Source organism: Schistocerca piceifrons, chromosome 4, assembly GCF_021461385.2.
Source record: "Schistocerca piceifrons isolate TAMUIC-IGC-003096 chromosome 4, iqSchPice1.1, whole genome shotgun sequence".
In the NCBI taxonomy this organism is placed as follows: Eukaryota; Metazoa; Arthropoda; class Insecta; order Orthoptera; family Acrididae; genus Schistocerca; species Schistocerca piceifrons.
Window position 1 is genome coordinate 164,490,446 of NC_060141.1, and position 16,274 is coordinate 164,506,719.

The window sequence follows — 16,274 nt, forward strand, 5'->3', positions numbered from 1 at the left end:
CCCGGTATCGGTGGATAAATACGCTACTGTTGTGCTTATTTTCTTCAGAAATATGATACAGTGTTCCTTCAGACACCCATTAATGCAACGTACTTCTGAACTACGCAGGCACTGCAGTATCTTACTCATGTAACCAGCGCAATACCGGAGAAAAGTACAAAAGTAAACACGAATCGGGAAGTGAATAAAGTAAGAGAGTCTCGTATGCAGATTCAGTATGCAGTTAGGATGAAATGTAATGAAGCAGGCCTGAAATAGGCCACAGCCTCGCAATGTGTTCGTATATATCAGCTACACAGTAAGAGTGTGTTGGCTCAAATGGTTCAAATGGCTCTGAGCACTATGGGACTCAACATCTTAGGTCATAAGTCCCCTAGAACTTAGAACTACTTAAACCTAACTAACTTAAGGACATCACACACACCCATGCCCGAGGCAGGATTCGAACCTGCGACCGTAGCAGTCCCGCGGTTCCGGACTGCAGCGCCAGAACCGCACGGCCACCGCGGCCGGCAAGAGTGTGTTAATCGACTTGTTGTCAAGACAGGTGATTGATGTAGTCCTATCTCATGTGCATGTTGAACGGAAGGCGCAGCGTAGGAGGTGATGATTACTTGCAATGAAATAGTATCCCTAATAGGTCACCTCTGTCTCATGCCGATGAAACATACGGAAGACTGCTGTCTGTTTATGTGAATCGTTTTGTTCACCTATGCGATCTCAAAAACTAAATGAACCTTCAAAAAGACAATTCACCGCTGCATAGAGAACTTTTCATGGATGGAAGTGTGATTGTGTGGACGGGAGAGCCACTTGAATTCAGTCCTGTGAAGCATATATTGGGTACCATCGGACGTTTGGCTCTAACTGACCACAGTCTCGCAGAGACTTGGATGGCAGTTGCGCAGTCACATTAGAGCAGTGACTCCGTTCTCTGTCTCTCGTGGATGACATGTAACGGTGTGTGACCTGTTCCAGGTTGAAAAGGTGTATATCGCATAAGTAGGGAAGTATCTACAATTCAGTGCTCATGGAAGTGAATATATGATGCCAATAGAATTCAGAATAAGGTACGCTGCAGTAAGTATTGAGACCACAATTCTTCTGCAAGATAATAATTACACAGTTATGCGCTCGTAACGTGATGCTCGTAGTTAGGCAACAAGTAACAACGGCCATTTCACGTAATTTGCTCCATTAAGGGTAAGGTAAAAAGGGAGCTTAAATGAATTTATTGCGATATGCCACACCAAGTGCGAAGAATGGAGATGAGACCGTGATCATCACCATCCTGGGTTCACTTTTCGCTCATAGAAACGATACATATTACTTCTTATTAACGACAGGATTTCATTGCCACAATCCTGACTGAAAATAAAACTATTTGTATCATCGTAATAGGAAAATGTCTCATCACTGGCGAACTAACCTTCAGATGGGTCATATGCGTAGGAAATAACAAAAAGAGACGATGTTAAGAATGACACTCAAACAGTGCGTTTCAGAATCCAATGCGTTTCTGCGTTCATACCGAGCACATCCGAAACTGCAACCTGTGTTCATGTCATAATCGTTTCCCTTAGATTTACTTACCGCCACATCAGTATTCTGAAACTCTGTTATTGTAGTAAACAATTTTAGAAATATGTTCTGTGGACTGAAAAATGTTCGTTAGGATTACTATTTAGTGTTTATTTTTTTGCGTAACATACTTGCCGTTACAGCTCAATCAACACGAGTTTGCTAGCGTCTCTTTCACACGCACGCATATACGTGTCCTCTATCGTAGCATCTATGTATACATACATCACCCAAGCCCCAGTCAGACCAAGATGTTCTGGTAGTTTCCCTTAGTCATCAGGCGAATGTCAGAACTGGAAATCCCCTCTTAAAGATTCCCTTTTCTCTGCTGACTGCCAGCCATCTCGGATGTTTGGCTAAAAAGAAAGAAGTTCTATTAAAGCCCTCCATACTGAAAGAACCACCCCCCCCCCCCCCACTCGTACTAAACGTCCAGAAATGTCTCAGTTTAATCTCGGAGTCCGTAGATGGTGGTATAATGGGCGTGAACTGTAACTGGCAAAGCTTTCTCACTCGATTTTTGCAATATTTTAAAGCTAGTCTGTCCTTGAACTGTTTAGTGAGCCGCTGCTTAGGAATTCTTCGTACCTGTTATGTGGAGATGCTCTACTAGTTTTATGTCTCCTTTGCAGAGCCGTAGCAGCGCCATCGGATTCTGAAAGTGGAACACTGCTGTCTATGTTGTACATAATGAAGTGGGGAGAAGTATTTGTGCAAATAATTCTTACACGGGATGCTTTTATAATGCGTTTATTTAGAAAACACAATAGAATGAACCTGTTCACACTGATGATAAGGTAACTATTAACGTACGAGAGCATGGTCTGCCAAATGATTACATCGAAAGGCATCTTGTCGATGGCTACCGAATATGACACACACGTAATAACTTGAGTGTGCAATCGGTATTGACTTATTTATTAATATCGACGTTTCCTGGCATTGTAAAATTACTGAAGGATGGTATTTATGAGCTATAGACTCCTCTTAATATCTGAATGGCAAAAGACAACTTCATTATCAAATATTTGTTAATAATAATTACTCGATTTGCGCCAGAATAGACATACTTTACCTACGTGTCTCTCTGCTGACGTAGCATGCGATTTCTGCCTCAGTACCTCAGCCCACTGGCTCTGAAAGCGCCAGACGGCCTACCGCCTGTGATAGCCAGTATGGAAACCAACCGCTCGCTTCTTGCTCCATAGGCACTGCAGCGCTGATACATTTACTTCCCGTATGTGAAATAGCAAAACTGGGAATAAAATAAAATGCGCTCTTATCTGCAAATAAGTGGTACCTTACAATACTGTTACACGTTAAGACTCAAAGATGCCATGACATTCTTTGAACCTACTCATGAGTCAGTATACTTTCATACGGACTAAGCTTTAACCTTTTGTCTGGGTGTTCCTGTCCCACAATTTTAGTAAATAGTTTCCATCTCTCAGTTGTACTAAGGGTTTGTGGAGGTTTCCTTTGGCTGTAAGGCAAATGCCGGACCTGAAAATCCCCTCTCAAATATTCTCAGTGGGGACTTGTTAAGCCCCATTTCCGTTTCGTCTGCTATTTCGCTGGAAAATCCCTTTGTCGACGACAGACTATTACTTGAAAAGCCCAGCTAGAGGATGAAAAGTACAATAAGAAATCAGTCACACAGACACTAAAACAAAACTACCTATTCACTGTCTGACGCTGAAAGAACTGGCGCAGTTGTAAGTAGGCTGTTTAGGTTTTTATGATGGTAACGTCACGTAGCGCTCTGGAAAATCACTGACTACTGTGTGAAGTCAACTCATAGTTGGAATATTTGCTCGTGTAGTGTGGGGCAGTTGGATGTGAACGGTGCGTAGCGTTGGGCAGCTGGAGGTGGGCCGCCAGCAGTGGTGGATGTGGAGAGAGAGATGCCAGAGTTTTGAGCGGACGATCTGTACGTGTGTCCGTCAGAAAAAGGAAATTCGCTTAATTGAATGTCACAAAATTATGTATATATTATGACTTTGTTTATTCTCTATCAAACTCTTTCATTTGCTAATTGTGCCTATCAGTAGTTAGTGCCTGCAGTAGTTAGAATCTTTTATTTAGCTGGCAGTATTGGCACTCACTGTATTACGCTAAAATATAGTGTGTCAGTCTAGCGATAATCAGAATAAGCAAAGAGAGAAATGTGTGAGTACGTTCAGTTTTGCTCAGCTGTTTGAAAATCAAATAACGTAGAAATTTACCAGCACAGTCATTTTTAATTTTCAAAGGGGACGTTCCACAGTGGCTAGCACACTGGACTCACATTGCGGAGGATCACAGTTCAAATTCGACTGTGGCCATCCAGATTTAGGTTTTCTGTGATTTCGTTATATTACTCCTGGCAAATTCCGGGGCTGCTCCTTCGAAAAGTTTACGACCGAATTCCTTTCCTATCCTTTCGTAATCTGAATAAGCTCCATTTCTAATGAACACACATTCAACAGGACTTTAAACTCTAATCTTGCTTCATTAATTGACAGTTTCACATACACACAACTTTTTAAGATAAAAGTAGTACAGAAGAGATTCTCTGGAGGTTTGCTTTAACTGTACAGCAAGTGGAACAGCTGTCGCTTGCGTTCTACACAGTCCCAACTGGAGATCCGTCTGCGTAATACAAGCTCGCCCAGTATTTGGAACTTAGGGATCACCGATGGGCGGGATGAGAAACAATGGGTTATAATCCTTGGAAAAGTTTATCAAAAGCATTAACAAGAAAAAATTTTGTCTGGCAAGTTCAACTTTTATAGAAGGTGTAACGGGTATAGGTGCTGATGTTGCAATCATTGGTACCTTAATATACACTACTGGCCATTAAAAATGCTACACCACGAAGATGTGCTGCAGACGCGAAATTTAACCGACAGGAAGAAGATGCTGTGATATGCAAATGATAAGTTTTTCAGAGCATTCAGACTAGGTTCGCGCTGGTGCCGACACGTACAACGTGCTGACATGAGTAAAGTTTCCAACCGACTTCTCATACACAAACAGCAGTTGACCAGCGTTGCCTGGTGAAACGTTGTTGTCATGCCTCGTGTAAGGAGGAGAAATGCGTACCATCACGTTTCCGACTTTTATAAAGGTCGGATTGCAGCCTATCACGATTGCGGTTTATCGTATCGCGACATTGCTGTTCACGTTGGTCGAGATCCAATGAATTTTAGCAGAATATGGAATCGATGGGTTCAGGAGAGTAATACGGAACGCCATGCTGGATCTCAACGGCCTCGAATCACTAGCAGTCGAGATGACAGGCATCTTTTCCGCATGGCTGTAACGGATCGTGCAGCCACGTCTCGATTCCTGAGTCAACATATTGGGACGTTTGGAAGACGACAACCATCTGCACGAACAGTTCGACGACGTTTGCAGCAGCATGGACTATCAGCTCGTAGACCATGGCAGCGGTTACCCTTGGCGCTGCATCACAGACTGGAGCGCCTGCGATGGTGTACTCAACGACGAGCCTGGGTGCACGAATGGCAAAACGTCATTTTTTCGGATGGATCCAGGATCTGTTTACAGCATCCGTGTTTGGCGACATCGCGGTGAACGCGCATTGGAAGCGTGTATTCGTCATCGCTATACTGGCGTATCACCCGGCGTGATGGTATGGGGTGCCATTGGTTAAACGTCTCGGTCACCTCTTGTTCGCAGTGACGGCACTTTGAACAGTGGACGTTACATTTCAGATGTGTTGCGACCCGTGGCTCTACCCTTCATTCGGTCCCTGCGGAACCCTACATTTCAGCAGTATAACGCACGACCGCGTGCTGCAGGTCTTGTACGGGCCTTTCTGGATACAGAAAATGTTCGACTGCTGCCCTGGCCAGCATATTCTCCAGATGTCTCACCAATTGAAAACGTCTGGTCAATTATGGCCGAGCAACTGGCTCGTCACAATACGTCAGTCAATACTTTTGATGAACTGTGGTATTTTGTTGAAGCTGCATAGGCAGCTGTACCTGTACACGCCATCCAAGCTCCGTTTGACTCAATGTCCAGGCGTATCGAGGCCGTTATTACGGCCAGAGATGGATGTTCTGGGTACTGATTTCTCAGGATCTATGCACCCAAATTGCGTGAAAATGTAATCACATGTCAGTTCTAGTATAATATATTTGTCCAATGAATACCCGTTTATCATCTGCATTTCTTCTTGGTGTAGCAAATTTAATGGCCAGCTGTGTATATTAACTTTAATGTGATAGTTGTTTTCTTTTTCTGCATCTAACGCCCTCCCGTAAATATGTCACACAATTTATTTCTTTATGTTTTCCGCGTAGATGTAACTGCACCATTAAGTGGACTGCCCCTGCCGGTAAGACAAGCCATTTTGCGGCACTGCAACACCTGATCCGCTGTCCAGGGGAAAATAAACAATGACTTAAATTGGAAATTAGTTCAAAAATGGTTCAAATGGCTCTGAGCACTATGGGACTTAAAACATCTGAGGTCATCAGTCCCATAGAATTTAGAACTACTTAAACCTAAGGACATCACACACATCCATGCCCGAGGCAGGATCCGAACCTGCGACCGTAGCGGTCCATACTGAAGCGCCTAGAGCCGCTCGGCCACATCGGCCGGCTGGAAATTAGTAATAAGGTCTTAGGGGTCCAAACTGCTGAGGTCATTGGCCCATAAGCTTACACACTACTTAATCTAACTTGAAATAACTTACGCTAAGGACAACACACACACCCATACCCGAGGAAGGACTCGAACCGCCGAAGGGAAGAGCCGCGCGGACAGTGACAAGACGCCTCAGACCGCTTTTTTTTTTTTAATCTCATTTTGTTCGCTTTCGTTCGTAGCATCTGCTCGGGGTGGACGTCGTAATACACCCGTTTTTTAAGTTCGTCGCGGATTGATTAACTCTATTTTTTTTTAATATAGAGGGTAGCCAGCCCTCTGACCGAACACGCTGAGCTACCGTGGCGGCGACCGCTCGGCTAAACAATGACTTCCTATTGCCACCTGAACTCGGAAGTACTTCTCCTAACACCTGCAATTAATAGACTGCAAATGAAGAAAACGCTGATATAATGTTGTTCAGCACACTGTTCACCAATAAAAATATCTGTACTTACACTGTAACACCCTGTATTTTCCCTTATGTTTTCTGTGTAGCACGAGTCGCAGACCTACGAACTTGTTCCTCATTCATGGTGTTTTCTGACGGAATATCGTCCCCGCGTTCTGCATAATAACAGATAAAAGCGCCTTTGTTACCCAAAAAAGTTGAAGAAGCATTCGTAAATTCTTAATTGTAAGTGGGACTGCTTTTAGGCGCACTCAAAATGCGTCCGCGGGACCTCTCTGCATTTCCGAGTAATATTACCGGGAATAACGCACGTTACTCTGTGAGCCATACTCTGAATAATTCATGAGGCGTGACGTCACTCCAACGGAGTGGCCTCTGGGGAATCGGCGCTCGCTTCCGGCGAAAACTGTGCCCCGCTTATTGCGCAATTGTCTCGACCGATCGCCCGCATCCAAGGGGCGCGAGTGGCGCGCCAACGAACCGACGCGAAGACGGAACTCGGCGGAAGTGCTCGAGTTGCTCTGAATGGCGCGGCGCACAGTGCCGGCAAGTTTGGAGCCTCGCCGCAGAGAGCGGAGACACGAGTGGCTGCGCCAACTTGTAGGAGCCGCGCGGCCGGGCGGCGGACCGGCCCAAATGAGAGCCGCCGACTCCCGCAGATTAACACTACGGCCGCACCGGCGAAGTTGCCGCCGCTCTGGAAACAACACTTCAGGTTTCTCCGTTTCGGCTTTGTGAGTCATGTTTACTTTCCCTTCCGCTTCTCCTAGTTGATCATTCGCTGAGAGGAACAAAATTATGGGACAGCGATTTGCTCTTACTCAGATGGCAGCAGTATCGTGCCCACAGGGTATAATCGGACAGTGCTGATATGGCGCCCGCCGCTAACGTGTGATCTTGTTCAGAGCGCGCACTGTAATCGATTATAGTTCGCTGTCCTGGTGCGGGTGGCACTCCGGTGGCGATTTGCTATGACGTCGCTGGCGTGTTTGCGGTGGCCGGCGGAAAGAGAGAGGGTAGTTGGCTTTCCGGGTACTGCACGGAACGTGAAGTTCGCTCTGCCTGACCTGCTAGCGACTAGCGCTAAGGTTTGTGCCTCGCAATATGAGCAGAGTGGTCTGGGGCGGAGTCGACTCGCCACTGTGGTGGCCATGCGGTGGTGATTAATTGGAGTCAGCGTACTTGTTCTTCCTGCCTGTCTGATGTGGTGGTCGGGTGGGTTCCTGTGATACTCTGGCCCGGAGACAACTAGTGGCTCAATTTTGGAGTCGTCTGCCAGGTTATGCTGTGGGCTCGGTTGGCTCTTCAGATTTTCCCATGGAAGCTCCAGCAACGGTTTCTGAACTTTCTGATGAGGGACAGTGTTGTTGGAACTTTTTGCTGTGTTTGTGGCTCGTTACGATTTTTGTTGGTACTAATTTATTTGCTCAACTGGAGTCCTGCCCGGTGTTGCGTTCATGTATGGTACATTTGGCAGTCGATGTGTTAGGTAAAGTCTGCCTAAGAAGGGCGGTTTTGTACAGTATATACATAGTGGATTACTGCTGCTTGGTATATGTGGTCTTCTGGGACCTGAACAACACGATCTAGTCAATTTGGTTGTGTAACAGCATTTAGTGGTATGTACTGTATTTTTTTACTGTGTTATTATTAACTTGGTGGAATAGTCGCGTTTGGTGTCGTTAAGGCACTTTGACTATTCATGTGCGCTGGCTTTTATTGTTTCGTTTTAGGAAGTGAGAATTGTTTGAGATTTGTGTGTGTTGGCATCCGGTACTTATTAAGAGCGCCCGAGTTAACGGCGCTCTGGTTATCATGTGCTGTCGGGATATTATACTGTATTTTTGAATTTTGTCTTGTGTTGATATTATCTGTCGTGTGTTACAGAACATAACCAAGGTGCGTAAGTGATGGGTAGTTGTGGGAGGCATGTCGGGGAGCTCTCAGCGGTTTATTTCGGGGACCGTTTCTAGTGGGAAGGCTCCCAAGTGTTGAGAGCTCGCTCGTCTGTGGTTGCGTTGGAAGTGGCCCTCGCCCTTTGGTTGTATCAAATTATTATTTTGTTATTATATTTATTGGTTGTGTATTGCGCTTCTTTCATTTTATGATGACAAGCCCCATTATCTTTCTCAAAGTTTTTTATATAAATCATTTTAAACTGTAATGCCAAGTTAACTTATTATTAGATTTTGTCTTTTGGATAAACTCTAAAAGCACTATTGTAAGAGGTTCTTGATTTTATGGTGGCAAGCCGCCGTTATTGTTTTTAATGCTCACTCTTCAACAATTTGTTAAGTTATGTAAGTTATATGAATTTCTTGTTATTTAAAAGAGTTTAGTATTGGCAATTTAATAAATTGTGCACAGAGTCTGCTGTTTGGATATTATTCGATGGAACTCCTTGGATAGTTGTCCTATAAGAAAACACATTTCAAGTGCATTGACGAAGATATTTTTACTTAGGTGGTTCACGAGAAAAGGTTTACAGTGTCATTAGGGCCGCTCGAGGGAAATTAACAAACTTAGAACGCGGAATGGTTGTTGGTGCTAGATATATGGGACATACCATTTTTAAAACTGTTAGGGAAGTCAAGAGTGTGCCCAGAATACCTATTTTCATAATTTGTTCATAATGCGGGGGCCACAGTCATAATATATCTCTTTAAAGTCAGTGCCGCCATTAGACTGTTGTTTCTTACAGTGTTACATTACACTTACACAATCATGATTTAGGCTTCAAAGTGCCATTATCAAGTGTTTTAAGTGTTATAAATTGCCTAAGATGGCATACTGTCGTATGTCTAAGAGTGTATTTTAATAGGCAGTATACCATCTTACGCCATTTATAACACTTAAAACAGTTGATAAAGGCACTTGGAAGCCGGAATCGTGATTGTGTAAGTGTAATGTAACACTGTAAATAAACAACAGTCTAATGTCAATAAGTTTCCTTTAGTTTACGTCTATGGTAACAAACTTTTTGTTAACAGGTTACCGCTTTCGGTCTTTAATGACCATCCTCAGATCTGCAGCAAAAATAGGAAAAACATAAATACATTCTCAGATTGTCTACAACTTAAAAACAATAATAGACCATAATGAAAAGTAGTACTGACAATATTTACATTTGTACGCTTTAAGTATGAAGAGGCATACCTGTTTCATATACAAAAGGTCCTAATGTACTGCAGCCATATGGCATCGTCAAATTTTAAATGCGGAATCAGCATCAGCATCGTCAAATACGTATAAATAACGTCATATGCACGAGTCATATTGTCAGTAGCACTATTGTTTGAAACAAGATGCCGTACAGTAGCCACAAGATGTTTGTGTTGTAAGTTCACCAGATATCGCTACTGTCTGCATACACTAGTTTTCAATAATTAATTGAAACAGCGAAAATAAAGGGGGATACAATAGTTGAAGTCTGCATAGAAGCTTATAACGTATAAAAGAGATTACAGTAATAAAAAGCAATAAAAAGAAGAACACGACAGAGGTAAGATTTTTAAAAGGAGGAAGATTTAAGACACAGTGGTTGACATATGCTCTAGTGCCAATATTCTAGATAATGACATAAATATTAAACACCTTTGATAGTGAACCAGGTAATTTTAAACGACCATAAAACAAATCGCTAAAGGAGCTACAAGTGAAAGAAAACATAGTGCTGCATATAGTCAGCGCCCTCTGTTAGCGCTGACGCCAGAATTCCTCACAGGCGGGAAGTGGTTGGAGGAACGAAACCGGCAGACGGCCCCTCGTACCCTGCGGCACTCCGTTGCAAGGAAAGAATTATAACATTCCGAAACAGTGGATGACCCACATTATCTGGTTAATGCAGTCTATGAAATGAATAGAGAAGGAACAAGAACATACTAGAGTCATGCGTAAAACGTACGAAAACGAAGTAAATATGTGAAGCACTCAATACTAGGTGAAATTATCAACACATTATACGAGGGCAGTTCAATAAGTAATGCAACACATTTTTTTTCTCGGCCAATTTTGGTTGAAAAAACCGGAAATTTCTTGTGGAATATTTTCAAACATTCCCGCTTCGTCTCGTATAGTTTCATTGATTTCCGACAGGTAGCAGCGCTGTACGGAGCTGTTAAAATGGCGTCTGTAACGGATGTGCGTTGCAAACAACGGCCAGTGATCGAGTTCCTTTTGGCGGAAAACCAGGGCATCTCTGATATTCATAGGCGCTTGCAGAATGTCTACGGTGATCTGGCAGTGGACAAAAGCACGGTGAGTCGTTGGGCAAAGTGTGTGTCATCATCGCCGCAAAGTCAAGCAAGACTGTCTGATCTCCCGCGTGCGGGCCGGCCATGCACAGCTGTGACTCCTGCAATGGCGGAGCGTGCGAACACACTCGTTCGAGATGATCGACGGATCACCATCAAACAACTCAGTGCTCAACTTGACATCTCTGTTGGTAGTGCTGTCACAATTGTTCACCAGTTGGGATATTCAAAGGTTTGTTCCCGCTGGGTCCCTCGTTGTCTAACCGAACACTATAAAGAGCAAAGAAGAACAATCTGTGCGGAATTGCTTGCTCGTCATGTGGCTGAGGGTGACAATTTCTTGTCAAAGATTGTTACAGGCGATGAAACATGGGTTGATCACTTCGAACCTGAAACAAAACGGCAATCAATGGAGTGGCGCCACACCCACTCCCCTACCAAGAAAAAGTTTAAAGCCGTACCCTCAGCCGGTAAAGTCATGGTTACAGTCTTCTGGGACGCTGAAGGGGTTATTCTGTTCGATGTCCTTCCCCATGGTCAAACGATCAACTCTGAAGTGTATTGTGCTACTCTTCAGAAATTGAAGAAACGACTTCAGCGTGTTCGTAGGCACAAAAATCTGAACGAACTTCTCTTTCTTCACGACAACGCAAGACCTCACACAAGTCTTCGCACCCGAGAGGAGCTCACAAAACTTCAGTGGACTGTTCTTCCTCATGCACCCTACAGCCCCGATCTCGCAACGTCGGATTTCAATATGTTTGGCCCAATGAAGGACGCAATCCGTGGGAGGCACTACGTGGATGATGAAGAAGTTATTGATGCAGTACGACGTTGGCTCCGACATCGACCAGTGGAATGGTACCGTGCAGGCATACAGGCCCTCATTTCAAGGTGGCGTATGGCCGTAGCATTGAATGGAGATTACGTCGAAAAATAGTGTTGTGTAGCTAAAAGATTGGGGAATAACCTGGTGTATTTCAATGCTGAATAAAACAACCCCTGTTTAAGAAAAAAAATGTGTTGCAATACTTATTGAACTGCCCTCGTATGTAACAGAGGGTGCAGTTATTAGTGTAAAACATTGTCAAATAGAGCAAAGAAGGCATTGAGCACGAAGTCACTCTGCCAGTTAATCAGTTTAGTTGGTTCTTAATTTTTTGATTTACAAATTTCAAACTCTTCTAACAAATTAAGAGCACAGCGTTTTTCCACTCTGTGAAGAATACATATACAATTCTCAATGCTCCCAATGGAATGACCAGTATCAATAAATGCTGTCTCAGAGCCGTTTTGTTTGGTGGCTGTGAGTGTTCTTTGAACCTTAATTTAAAAAAGCAACCTGTTTGACCGATATAATATTTGTCACAGTTACTGCAGTCAATCCTCTATACTCCAGAGCCATCAAATTTATCACACTTCCCTTTCAGTTGAAGTTTTATTCGCAGTTTTAGGGTGTTGTTAACCTGAAAGCCACATCTGACATCAGACATTTTAAAACATTTTTCTATTTGCAGGAATATTTTGCCGCTAAATTTCATAGGAATGGTTTTCATTCCATCTTTGCCGGTTCTATTTTGTGTGTGGGTGTGTGTGTGTGTGTGCCTGCTGTTCGTTCAACGTTTCTTTAGTCTACTGTAGGAGCGCGTGACGTCATTAGGACTTTGTTTTTATGAAGCAGGTATGCCTCTTCATACTTAAAGAGCACAGTTTATATATTGTCAGTACTACTTTTTATTATGATCTATGTATTGTTTTTAAGCTGTAGACAATCTGCGAATGTATTTATGTTTTTCCCATTTTTGCTGCAGATCTGATGATGGTCATTAAAGACGGAAACCGGTAATCTGTTAACAAAAAGTTTGTGACCATAGACGTAAATTAAAGGAAACTTATTGTACATACGGGTCACTGTTTCTCCGAGACAATGTCGCAGCTTGTGAAGTCTAATGGCACTACTGGCTTTATAGAAAAGTACCTATTTTCAGGCATTACCTCACACTATGGGCAACACGGTGGCCGATTGCCTTTATTTAAGGACAGACGGCAGTAGTGTTTGCGTAGATTTGTAAGTGCTGACAGACGTAGATTTGTAAGTGCTGACAGACAAACAACACTGTTTGAAACTACCGCGTAAATCAGCGTAGGACGAACATCGACGTGTGTGTTAAGACACTGCAGTGAAATGTGACGTCAATGAGTTATGGCAGCAGACGACTGAAGCGTATCCCTTTGCTAACAGCAAGACATCTCCTACAGCGCCCCTCCTGGGCTCGTGACCACATCAGTTGGACCCTAGATGACTGGATACCGTATCGTGGCCAGATGGATCCCTTGTTCTGTTGGTAAGAACCGATGGTAGGGTTCGAGTGTGTTGCAGACTCCAAGAAGCCATGAACCCAAGTTGTCAAAAATGCACTGAGCAAGCTGATGGTGTAGACTGTGTTTACATAGAATGGACCCTGTCCTCTGAGTCAAATGGCTCTGAGCACTATGGGACTTGACATCTGAGGTCATCAGTCCCCTAGTACTTAGAACTACTTAAACCTAACTAACCTAAGGACATCACACACATCCATGCCCGACGCAGGATTGGAACCTGCGACCGTAGCAGTCGCGCGATTCCGGACTGAAGCGCCTAGAACCAATCGGCCACCACGGCCGGCCCTCTTTGTCATCTGAACCGATCATTAACTGGAAGTGGCTATGTGCGGCTACTTAGAGACCATTTTCATCCATTAATCGACTTCACATTCCCAAACAACGATGTCATGTCAACGGACCACAGTTGTTCGCGGTCGGTTTGAAAAAGATTCCGGACAATTCGACCGAAAGATTTGGCCAGCCAAATCGCACGATATGAATCCTTTCCAACATTTATGGAACATGATACAGAGGTCAGTTTGTGCACAATATCCTGTAACGGTAACACTTCTTTGGCAAGTATGGTCAGCTATAGAGGCAGCTTGAGTCAGTAGTTTTGCAGCGTACGTCCAACGACATTTTGAGTTCACGCCATGCCGAACTGCTACAGTACGTCGCGCAAAAAGAGGTCCGACACAATGTTTAGAGGAATCCCATGACTTTCGTCACCCGAGTGCACTTACGGATGAACCATACGAATTTCCACAAAACGAATTGATTCATATTGACAGGATGTCAATATGACTAGGACTTCAACGTGTGTCAACAGGAAGACGCCACCCTCAACCGTTTTTCGAGAAATTCGAGTTTGGAAAAGAAAGTCAAGTTTACACATGCGTATAACTTGACATCTCCGCCAGCATTTACATATCCCGCAGTCGAGCAAGTAACCGCTTAGTTTCACAATCGCGAGGTTCTTGGGTCGACTCTCCCTAGCCCCATTTTTTTTCATTCCCACGTAATTCTATAACAAATTTGCTATGGCTGTGTAGATTATGAATACTTAATGATTCGTTTACTATTTTCTTAATCTCTGTCCTGTAGTAATGAGACTGCAAATGAGAAAAGGATACACAAGATCTTTCAATCAAACAGTATAATTTCATTTATATTACTGTACCTACATTTGTGATATGTGTAATGTGTAACTGCACTTATAAGGATGGTACTAGTCGTAGAAACATGGGAAACAACAATTGCCGCAACGTACAGCACTTGTAATGAAGGTTAGATTTTAGATTGTTTCTTCAGTGTCTGTTGTAAAATAAACTTGCTTCACATTCATAAACGGTTCTCGCACACTACAAAGTTTCCTGGAGCATCGTCTGTATCTGTTGTTACAGTTATGTGGGATGTGAGAATGGGAAAAGAGAGAGAGAGAGAGAGAGAGAGAGATAACGGTATCCGCAGTGATACTCAATCCACAGACCTCGCGCGCTTTTAAAACTAAGCGCTTGTTCGCACAGCTGCGAAATCCTTGAATATAAGGGACCATACCACTTTCATATCCGATTTTCTCGAAAGTGGTTGAGTGTTGAGTCTTCCTGTTTACGTTAAGCAGAACTACTTCGTAGTATCGGTTTAGGAGCCCATTATGAGGGGTAGCTAAGGTTTAATTATCACTTCTAAGTTGATGCAGTCGACTCTATATAATGACCCTCGATTATCTGAAATGCTGAATAATTTGAAATTATTTCCTGGTCTCCTGAAAGATACTCGATAAATAGAAAAAAATGAATGTATTTTGGTCCCCTCGTTATTTTGATGTTGTAATGCTAAGTGCGTCTCGCCAGCATTTTCTAATTTGATGTTACGACTCCCATACTATCATTTGAAGTCCCGTACTTCCCATTGATGTGCCCCAACTTCGATAATTCTCAGAACAGGATCACACTTCCTGTAGTTGGTTTTTCCAGTCTATATCCAATTCAGTCTGTAGTATACTTTCATTCTGTGTTTATTTCAGTTTCTGTTTCTTCAGGATTACTGTAAGAAACAAATCCTAGTCCAGCTGTACACAGCCTGCCAGTATCAATCAGATCGGTGAGAGAAAGTTCGTCCTGTCGTCTTCTGAGCACCAAAGTAGTATAGAGAGATCGAAAAACGTATCTTAATAGCAGCTGGTGCATCTGCTCCAAAAGCTTAATACGGACGCTTATCAAGAAACGGTCATTAGCCTCACGATGAAAAGATATCTTGTGTAGAATTTGGTAGCCCAACCCTGGCAGCTTCCTTGGGAACAATTTCTTAGCCTCGGTTGAGAGAGCTACAAAGAGGGGTTATCGTGAAGGTTTAATTATCATGTTGAAATTAATGCAGCCGACTCTTGATAACTCTACATTCGATAATTTGAAACCATTAATGATCTGAAAAATTTTTCGGTAGCTTGAAAAATACTCGACAAACTGAAAACAATCAATGTGTTTTGGACCACTCGATAATTTGAAGTTGTATTAGTGGGGGCATGTATTGGCATTTCGGCAACACTTTATAATTCGAAATCAGGGCCTATAATTTGAAGTCACTGCTTCTGCGATTCCTATTACAGTTCCCTTACTTTTATTCAGTCCGAGCTTCTTGAAACTGTGAAACGCCAAGAGTGCTAGAAGAAACAAGTGTCTTTCAGTTAATGAAAAGAAGCTGGTCTTAAAGTCGCGCCGAGTGGAATTTGGAAAGCAGATGCTGCAAACCAGTTTGTTATTTTTCATCTACATTGTCAATCATTTTAAAAAAATGGCTCTGAGCACTATGGGACTTAACATCTCAGGTCATCAGTCCCCTAGAACTTAGAACTACTTAAACCTAACTAACCTAAAGACATCACACACATCCATGCCCGAGGCAGGATTCGAACCTACGACCGTAGCGGCCGGCTCTCCGAAGTTAATAACTTTTCATAGAAGGGAAATATGTGAAACCACACTGTTTCAAGGGAATAAAAT